Consider the following 11,500-nt stretch of genomic DNA (forward strand, 5'->3'; position numbering starts at 1 on the left):
CCAATAGATTTCAGTTCCATCCTATTTCTCAATACTTCATTCTCTAACCCTTTTTAGAGAATTCCTGTGAAATATAAACCTCTCTTTGGTTTATGAGTATAGTAAACGTTTGTCTAATGTGTGTTGGTAGTCTGAAGAGTAAGAATAGTGCTTTTGGTATTTTGACATATGCATGCAATCATATTTCATAATACAGCTACAGGTGGTGTTCCCTGGGTCCAAGTAGCAGGTGCAAGCCATGGCGTACTGTACGGCAGAATTAGCATATATCTAAATCACTGGTTTTGACCCTTTACCATTGTATCTGGATGTGTATGAGCTACCTCCCTTAGCTAGCCTGCCTCTCCCATCGGTACGCCTCAACTATGAATACCACCCTGTCCTTTCTTGATTTATGTGCAGATTATGTGCAGATTGTGCCCTTGATGTTTTTTTTTAATTATTATTATTGTTCTATAAATAATGTTCTTGATAAAAGGCCAGTGATAGGTGGAATCATGTCTCCTGCTTCATAGTATAAGAAACCTGAATGTCTTTTGGGTTATTTGTACTGCTTTGAGGTAAATACTTAAGTTAGTGAAACAATTGGATTTTCTTTCACACGGTCTTTGGCTTGATCCCTCACCTCGCCTCTGTTACTGCTGCCTGATCTCGCTGCCTGATACCGTGGTGGCTCAACACTCTTCATTTAACTCTTTACTCTCTCACCTTGTCTCCAAAGTGATTGTCATGTCATGTGTTTGCCCTATCATACTGTGTTGAGTCTGAGAGCAAGGTGCATTTGTGTAAGACACCAAGTAACCTGTGACATCAATAGAATCTTAAGCAGCATCAGCCAAAACCCGCTCAAAGTGTGAGCAACACATGGAACAAATAGAGCTCTTAGATTAATTTCCTGGAGTCTGGCTTGGGCGGCTTTGCTTTTGCCTTTCATGTTGGTGCCATTATCGTAAGACTGTCCTCTGCAGTCCTCAAATGGAATCTTAGCTCCTTGAGTCTTCTCAGGATCAAGTATGCCAAATATGGGCCTGTGGACTCATCTGCCTACCACCACCCCCTTATTTCTGCCAATGTGATGTCACTCACTCACTCAACTGAAATGACCTTGTTGATCAATTAATCAGTTAATTCCATATTTGGTAGCTGGTGTGATTCAAGGTCCCGTTTTGGATATGGTTAAGGTGCTCTTCAATGACTGGATCATATTATACCACCATTTTAACTTCTTCAAGGAAATTTCCATTTAATGGATACTGTGTCTGTGTGTCATGTCCCCGTAGGTTTATTTCTAATTGCCAGACTCTGCACAATAGCAACCAAACTTGTCAGCACCTCTCTCCATCTTATCCTCTGAGTCTCCATAAGTGTTTACTCATGTTTATCAGTTGCTTCCAATTTTTTTAATCCTCATTGCCAGTTCTCTCCATTTCTTTTTTCATGCAACTTTGGAGTGCTGAACTGTTGTCGTGGACTCAGCAAAGAGATGTCATTTTCCAGTCTGTCAGTCCTTTGCTAAAATAAGTTTTTCTTCTTAGAAAAGATTCCTCAGCAGAAGAGGCTGTTGATTCTTTCAGAATACACCGCCCATCTTCTAGGGATATTTTTCACCCTTCATCTGAAATACTTTGACAAATACTTCCATCACTCTCATTCCTCAGGAAAGCAAAGTTAGATGGATGGTATCTCACTTTGTCTTACTTGTGTCTGAATTCTGTCAGTCAGATCTGAAGACTGGATTTGTGGTTCATCTGGTGAGGATGCTGCTGCAGATATTTCTAACAGAGAGTATATGGCCATTAGTTTACACAAGTCAGTCAAATTACAGTTGTGGAACATTATGTGGGCACCAACACAGCCTGTCAGAAAACAATCCATTCTGATATCTAAAAATCTATTTGTGTCAGATCATTTATCAAATTTGGAAATACCAATGCTCCTCCCTTCAGTGAAACTGCTACATTGGTTATGTTTCTACCAACAGTTCACTTTGTCATACCAGCGGAGCTGAAATCATTCTGTTTGTTTGTTTGTTTGTTGCTGGCTAAAGCTTTATGACCACATAAAACAACCTTTACCAAAGTGTAACAAAAGCAAGTAACACATTGAAGAACTCGCATGTTTACAATTATTTACCACATGTACCAATAGAAATGGTACAGCAAATAGAGGAAATGAGCTCATGTCTCACAACTGCCAAGACTTTGCATAGACTGAACTTGAATTCCTCCGGCGATGATGGTGTTGTTGGCCATGACATTGAAGAGACCAAGCCCCTCTGAGAGCTCCTCCAATTATCTTACAGAAGTTAAGTATCCAGGTCAAGCCTACGGTCTATTGACTCCCAGTGAAGCTGAGTGCCCATTTTTCACTAGTTTCACATTGCTGCTGTGCTCCCATGTCAAATGTATTTTTCACCGTTGAAAGTGCCTTGCTGCTGGGATAAAGTGTCTGTGGAGATGTCAAGTAGATTTGTGCACTGATTGAAACTCTGTAAGAGGCAAAACAACTAAATTTGTCTCAAAACCACTACATTTTGAAAATAACTCCTTAAATAACACAGAACCATATTTGTACATTAAGGATTGCTAAATGCAAGAGCCCTCACATTAAGCGGCCCTTAATGTGCAAATATGGTTCTGTGTTATTTAAGGCAGTGTTTCTCAACCGGGGTGCCACGACACCATGGGGTGCCGTCCGGCATCCTCAAGGGTGCCGCAGAAACATGGCTGACAACTAATACAATTAAATTGAAATAAATTGTATAATTTTGGAATCTTTCTTCTAGCTTTATCACACAGTTGGAGGCCCCATCAGAGAAAATAGTTCAGATTATTTGTTCTAACGCAGAAGCTGCAATTATGGTTTGGAACGTAGCCTGTATGACATCTACAAATATTTACAGCTCTTGCGGATTAGCTGTCATAGCGTTGTGTCACGGTTACAAGGATACAAGGACACAAGGAAGTTTATTGTCACATGCATATAGTTACTGGATGTAAGAAATGCAGTGAAATTATGTCTGGTGTCAGCCTATTTGTGCATTTATGGGGGGGAGGGTTAAAAAGTGCAGTAGAAGAGGGGATTAATGGTTAATTAGCCAGCAACATGGACAAGTTTTTGAAAAGCTCCAGAGTCTGATACATTAGAACTTAACATCATCCTTTTCATCGTGTGGTCATTCAGTGAAGGAGGTAGAGACCTAGCAAGACTAAGAAACGACAGTGACAAGTAGGCCTACCTCACGTTCGGATTCATCTTCCAGGGGTGGGTAGTATTGCATTACAAGTAGCCTAACGCACACGAGTAAAAAAGTATTTTTTCCGAGGAACGGCAACTTTCCAACATTCCTTTTTCAAAACTGTGCTTCTACTTTCACTCAAATACATTTTTGAGCAAGTAATCTACTCTTTACTCTGCTACATTTTAAATTGCCTTTCGTTACGAGTACAAGTTTATTATCGGAGGAGAAAGTATCTCGAGAGAGAAAAGAGCACCTCTCCCTCAGTGCACAACGGCGTGGGGGAAAAGAAACAGGGCTTCAGAATGCATTGTTACGTTGTCCCACGATTACTAATGACTGTAATAACGAAGTAATGACTGGCCTGACCATGCTGTAGCAGCCTACTACACTACTACTACACTACTACTACTACTTTCTAAATGAGAGCTGTGGACCAGGAGCTACGTGTGCGCCAGGCATCCATTTCTGCAAGAATAGAGCTGTTGTGTGCATCGTCCCAGGCCAAAGTCTCTCACTGAGTAAGTCAAACTCCTGTGTGTGTGTGTGTGTATGTGTGTGTGTGTGTGCGCGTGCGTGCATGAGTTGTAGTATGCTACATGTGTTATGCATTTGTTGGTCTTCAGAGACAGTGTATTCTAATGATAATCTACATAAAATCTACATAAAACAAATTTTAAAAAGTTTGGGGTGCCTTGAGCTTTTTTTTTTTTAAGGGTGCCGCGATTGAAAAAAGGTTGAGAAACACTGATTTAAGGAGTTATTTACTTTTAGTAGCATAGCAATCCATGCAACAGCACACCAAGGCTTACAATCATAAAAGTAATAGATTTTATTCATCATAAAAGCAGCTCTTTAAAACAGTTTCTCACCAAAGCAGCAGCGCAGAGGTCAAGGGAGGGGACCTGTCAAAGAAGCATCTGGTTCCTGTTCCGTTTTGCCATATTCTAAGAACAGCATGTACTGAAAAGCCTCTTCAACACATGAAAGGCAAAATATATATCTTCAAACACTATACATGTAGCATACTCATAGTGTACCCAATTCAATTCATTTTGCCAGTGGCAAGTGTGGCAAGAGAAGCAAAGCCAAAAGTCATACCCAGAAGGAAACAGATAGAATGGAGAAAGGAGGGCAGGGAAGGAAGGAGAAACAGAACAGTCAGAAGTAGATGAGATCATACATGGGCCACTTTCAAAATGGTGCAAAAAAATGGTAGACATGCAGATGAATGTGAACGCACCAAAAAAGCTGATGCAATTCAAGTTTTGACTGTGATCTCAGAATCCACTAAGTAGGAAAAAATTATCATGTCCATATCATATGTCCACCACACCAGTGGTGTTCTTCCTTTGAGTGTAATTTAGCCGTTTAAAGAATTGGTGATTCACAGTTATGGCTTCAGCGCAAAAGGAAGTTGTCTGATGATTCAGGTAATATTGAGAAAATTGGCTTACTTCCAGTATTTCACCACATAGTGTTGTTATAGACCCTTTCAACAATAAAAGCAAAAACAATGCTTGAACGTTCTATTTGGGCCCCAATCTACTTCCTCTGCATGAAGATAACATATGGAATGTTAAAACGGAAGCCTTGTGGGGCCAACTATGATGCTGATAATGGAACTCTCTTGAAAGGGTCTATAGGGCAGTAGTATACTATACACCAGAGCATTTAAGTACATAACACTTACCCATTAGCTCCCTAATATAAAACCAGTAAGAAATGTTTTTATGTTTCAGGTGTCCATAGCGTGTCCAACCGTAATCAATCCCTCTTGCATTCCTTGAGTCTTTAGACCATGTTCCAATCCCTCACACTCTCCTAATCACGCATATCCAGGAACTACTCCAATACTGTCGAGTCACCCGTTTCCTCCTTTTGATTATTTGTTGGGGTTGACCTATTAGATATCCCCATAGTAGCCTTTTGTAACTACACATTACAGCTGTATGAGGCCACATTTAATTTATATTTGAGACACCAGCCTTTCCAATCATAAGACTGTCTATGCATGCACAGACTCCTACAGTTCTACATGCACAGACTCCTACAGTTCTATACATGCACAGACTCCTACAGTTCTATACATGCACAGACTCCTAGTTCTATACATGCACAGACTCCTACAGTTCTATACATGCACAGACTCATACAGTTCTCTATACATGCACAGACTCATACAGTTCATTTATTATCAATACAATTTGTAGAATTCTAAGGAATGTCCAGACAGAATAACGTTTTCCAGAAGTGGAAGTTCATTTATTGGTTTATGCTGAAACATGATTTGACATTAACAATCAGTAGGCAGTGGCCAATGCACAGATACTGCATTGCAAGCTCCCATATGCTGTGATTCATAAGCACAAGGCTGACGTTTGAGTGACACAAGTAATCACAGATGTGGGGATATAACTGAATGTATATAAAAACGAATGCACCTCAACTCACCAATAATATCAAATACATTAAATAATTTTTTTAAACCAAATAAAACCAGGATATACAACACATGATCCCCATTCAATAATTACTACATACACATACAGTATAAGTATACATATAAAGACCAGTGGATTTCAATGTTTATGAAACATATTTTCATTCATGTTACACCTTTCAACAAGCACTTTATTTCTGGCATGTTTTTATCTTGTCAGGATTCAAATGGCTGCTAATGTCTCTCTACCTGTCTGGTTATCCCCACAGGAGCATGGCCCTGGGGTAGGAATGGAGAAGCAGGGGGCTGATTGCAGAAACAGATGATACGGAAGCAAATACGGACTCAAAAAGATGTTAACGAGATAGATAAGGGTTGTGCAAATCAGGGGAAATTGTTTTCCATCCTTAATATGGAATGGTATTTTGTTTTTGATGTTATAAGATGTTTGTTTTAGAGCTGTTAACTGGATGTCCCTAAGCATTCACTTGACCAATTTTGTTGTGCAGCTCACAGTTAGAAGTAACACAACAGATATGTTTAATTCATGCTCTCAGACACTGGCAGATGGCAAGGCTTGTGATCTGTAACATGGGACCTTTCTCATAAGAGTGAGAACTCTGTATGCTGTTGTATAGGCTAGCCTATAGTGAAGTGAATCAAGGGTTTAATGACGTTTCTGAGATATGGGTTACAATAAAATTAAAATAAATATTTTTTTGAAGAGAAATCACACAGTCTTTATCATCCAGGTGGCCGAAGAAGTCTAATTTGGACAACTTGATATGTATGGAAAGATAAGAAGGCAAGTAGAATTTCAGTCATATCAATCAGTGGGTATTTATGTGGTGCTTCTTGGTGCTTTACTGCTTTTTCACAACAGGTTGGACTCATCTTCAAAGTTCAGCTGGTCCTGTGTTCTTTTAGCCTCACGTTTCGCTTCCTCCCATTGCAGTCATTTGGTTTGCATTTTCAGAAGCAGCCACTGGACTGTTTCCATATATGGCTAACACGATCCCCTTTCATAGAGGCATTCCTACCTACCCAGACATTTTTTTAAAACTACCTTTATTCAATGCTATGCCTTTACTACCTTTATTCAATGCTATGCCTTTATGATATCTTGGATGAAGCAAATAACATAAATTTTGCTCAGACTATGATAATTATATTCCAGACCATCTAGGCCTTCTCATTCTTTCATTCTTTCAACTTTTTGTATGGTGGTTTGAACCTTGCAAGAAACACACCTATAAGATCAGGGCTATATCAGGTGGAGAATGTACTTCAATGCAATGAAACCTTTGGGTGGAACATGCCGTAATAATCAACACTTATTGGAGAAATAGATGAGTGGAAGACAATGATAAGCAGCATTTTAAAAATGACAATAATATTGTGGCTTTAAATCAAATTAATTAAGTTTTGGATTATTAACTCACAGGAATTCCTTGCCATGTGTTTTAATGGAGCCTGAGGACAACATTTTCTCTGAGGCCCTCCATATACACCTATATTTCTTATTAAGCAGAATGGCCATATTACTAATTTGATGAATGAAGCTCCCTGTACTAACCTTTTCTTTGTGTCATGTTCAATACTGAACCCCAAATGTGATGCATGGATACAGACTTGACATTAGAGTTAAAGTTAAGGAGCTAGCCTAGCTATTATTGGCTGTGCTTGTCAAGTGTTTAAGGTAAATCTCATGAATCTCATGTCATTCTCGATTAACACCCTTGGCTCTAGTTGCATCTTCCACTTTAGTTTTAGTATGGTCATAGTCCCTTGCACTTCTGCCATCATTTTAACTTCATCTATTCACTCTCCTTTTTGCGCACATATGACAACTAGCCATTTTTGACATTTTTATTGTAGGGGATATGGTGATGTGTGACTTCATTTCCATTATAGGGATGGAAAATAAAATAGTTTTTAACCACTATATCAAGGAAAGACGACAAAACATGAAACATTATATGACTTAGAATTGCGTTTTCCTGATTACCACTCCTCTCAAAAGTTGTCATCAACAACACACAATGTGCAATGCAGGCTTGTGCTGTATTAGCAAACTGCAAACACATTTTGATATCATTGTCATCATTGCTTTGTCACGTTTGGAATTAAATGTGCAGTCAAAGCTAAAACATACTGTAGGCCTACTATTACATCAATTCATGGAACAACAAAAGGGCAAGATGTTGGTTGCTCCAGTGTTTGAGCCACCTTGAAATCCCCAAAGTTCGCCTTATTCTGTTATTTTACCTGTGCTTCACAAGGTCTATGAACTTTGTTTAGCTATTCAGGTGCATTGAACTCTTTCCCATCCACCAATGCAAAAAACAGTGTGTTGTGCTACAAAGAGATCACAGATCAAAAGATTTTATGCTATTGACTGTTTTTTTCATTATCAGTTCTAACAATTGTGGAAAAGATTACATAATTGGTTGTATTGTAAAAATTATGATACTGTAATATTGTATTGTATTTTCATAATTTCCATAGGACTACATTGGCAGGAGTGCATTGGTTCAAAGTTTTTTTTCCCATCTAATTGCTCATTTAGCCAACAGTTACTGTATATGCAACTTTCTACAGTAACACTTTTTTCATAACATGCAGCATTTAAGCTGTAATGGATTTTACACTCAAAATTAGAGTCTGACAGCTCCCAAATTCAATAATCTCATTTAAAAAAATATTTGTATAGCCTAAATATCAGGCTTCAGGGAAAAATAAATACTTTCCTTGAGATATGTTTGGGTCACCAGCAGTAGAAATATGTCAAACTGATACTAAGTTAACTATATTAAGCCACTTCAGCATGTCTAACTTAGCCTGCACCTGGGGAAGGCCCTGCACTCTGGAAAGCTCCCCAAGTTCTGAGGAGATCCCGGTGGCCTGAACCATTTTGTGAAACCCATCTACAGATGAGTACTTCCAAGACCAAGAGGATAGTGGTGGATTTCCAGAGGCTCATTCTTCTACCAGTTTCCATTGCAGGATAGATGTGGACGTGGTCAGGACATACAAGTACCTGGGGAACAAACTGGTTAACAAACACAGATGCATTACCAGCAGGGCCAGAGCCGGCTGTATTTCATGTGCTATAACTACACTTGTCACCAGGTCCATAGCAACTAAGTCCAATGATGGAATTACTAACATTTACATTTTCTGAAATTAGAAACACTCTCAGTTTCTATTAAGGACAACACACATATTCAATATCATTACAGACCATACAAATCCAACATCATAAGTGGTTGTTGTGCGCACACATTTTTATAAGATTTATGACCTGTTTTGATTGCAGGGTTTGCTGTTCACTAACACAGTTGGCAAATAGTTTGCACTCATGAGTCATGCCTGACATTTTTTATGTTAAGACACAGCTCTCCAGATCTTCAGTGAATAAGGCATTAAGCTAACAATGCATGGTAAGAAAATTATTCAACATAATTTGAAGAGAAGCGCTTGGAGGATTTGTGTTTTCATGTCATTAAGTGTACTCAGAGGGACACTGGGGTGCAAGGTTACTGTATTGTTTGGGCACCTTTTCTGGGCTTGGTCATTTTTTTTTTTTTGCAGAGATAACATCTCTCTCTGACCAGATGTGTTCTGGAACATCATTGAGCAACATTTATTTCAAGCTGTATATGTCTTCAACTTTACCTACCATAATCTTGTGTGGATCCTGCATTTGACTTCCTACACACTAAGATGCACTCTCTCTTTCTTCCTCTCTCACCCTCTTTCTCTCACACACACACACACACACATTGGAAGGAAAGTGTTTGTGTTACAATGTAGAGTAGATCCATTAGGCATTGAACAAGTTCTTATAATACAGATCCTTTGTCAGCCCTCGCAATATTTTAAGTGGTAGTAGTTGAATGAATGTTAGATGACATTGCTCTTACGTGAATTGAGCTTTGAAGTCTACCTCTGTTGCATTGCCTTGTGAATGGTAGGCTACTCTAGAGGAAAACTTTGAGCACCTTTTATAGTATAGAGATTCTACGTTGAAACAGTCAGTTTGTTTTAGTATAGTTACAAAATCATTCCACTCAAACAGGCAACAACAGTGCCTATGTTGGAGATATGATGAATGAAAAACAAAATGTCGTAGTGTTCATGGAAACAGTGACCATGAGCTCTTTACCGGCAACTTCAGCATCCTGTTAAGTCTCAGTAGGGAGACATATTATCCGTAAGAGTCACAGCCATTGTGCAACACAATTTAAGACTATGTATTATTAGTGCTGGACATTTGAACTCTACTGCAGCTTTTTTTTGTCACTCCTGTGTACTATATTTGGTATGTGTTTTCTGTCATTTGCTGTTTGACCTGTGGGATGTTCTTCAATATGCCTGATTTCTTTGGAATTGCTCCTCGGGGATAAACAAAGTTTTTAACAAGGTGGGTGCAGAACATTTGCCTGTACACACACACTTGTTTCAGATTTGTGGAATCCTACTGTTGTAACGTTACAAATAAAAGTGCACAAGTAGATTCCTTCCCTCTGCAGAGACGTGTCAAGGTAAACTAAAGTGAGTAGGATTTACCAGACACTTTTATCCAAACTGTCAGGGACTTGCAACGAAGTATTTGAGTTTCAAACCCAGACAAGCTATTTCTCAGGTAGCCAAAGCACACCTGGCTTTTAAAGGGGAATTAGAGATGGCACTCTCATGGGTTTATGGCATGTTACCCAAAACACACCCATGATCAGTTAAGAAACGTAAGTACTTAAGTACCCAAAACACCCATGATCAATTAAGAAACGTAAGTACTTAAGTAAGTCTTTTGAACCATTAAGAAACGTAAGTACTTAAGTAAGTCTTTTGAACCATGTGTCTGGTGGTCAGAGATTCTTTTCCACCGTTAATCTAGCAAAAGTGGATTTTGGACACAATCAAACACTTGCACTATGATATGATAGCTCTTTAGAGAACATCTACTCTCATAGCAACACTTACAACAAGTCTTACTGATCCTAGCACTCACCAGCCGTTTTAAACTGACAAGTAACTGTTAAAAACAGCACTCACCGACGCACTTATTCTTACTGTACTCTAATGTTTTTTTTAAAACTGTCCTAAAATTGTGAGAATTGTTCTAAAACTTACTGTTTACCATGTTGTTAGTCGCTTTGGTTAAAAAAGCGTCAGCCAAATGTAATGTAATGTAATGTAATGATGTGATTTAAACCGTATGTTTAGATTTAAATACGGTCAATGGAGTTTCTGGGTCCATAAGCCGGTTTAAGCTGTTTTTGCTCCCATTTCATGATTTATTTAATTCATTAAATTCTTTCTGCTTTCTCAAAGCAGTTTCCATTTTCTTTCTGAAGTATTTTTCAATGATAAATAATATACACACACTATAGATAGACTGTAGTGGCACACAAAAAGAAATTATGTTTCATTTGCAAATAATTATATGAAAATTAGGGGTTTCGGTGAAATAAACAAAATATTTTTTTTCTGCAGGACAACAGGTTAAGACAATTACCATTCATGAATGTAACTGCAGCTAGCATGGGTCTCTGGTAAATGAGCTGTGCTTAATTCAGTAATGTACAAATTGTATTGACTATTGGAAATAACAGAGAATGACAGAGAGGAAATTATTGGGAAGGGAGCAACTGAAGCACGCTTTTTAATAATTAGTTGTCTAGGCTTTCATCAAGGGACAGATGGTAGTGCAGAATCCTAAATGAGTAATGTTCCCAATTATCTTTCCCAGCAAATTAACTTTTGTTTAGTCATACCTTAGAGTAACTAAATCTTATCCAGTGTCAGTTCTTATC

Source organism: Alosa sapidissima, chromosome 24 (assembly GCF_018492685.1).
Source record: "Alosa sapidissima isolate fAloSap1 chromosome 24, fAloSap1.pri, whole genome shotgun sequence".
Classification (NCBI taxonomy): domain Eukaryota; kingdom Metazoa; phylum Chordata; class Actinopteri; order Clupeiformes; family Clupeidae; genus Alosa; species Alosa sapidissima.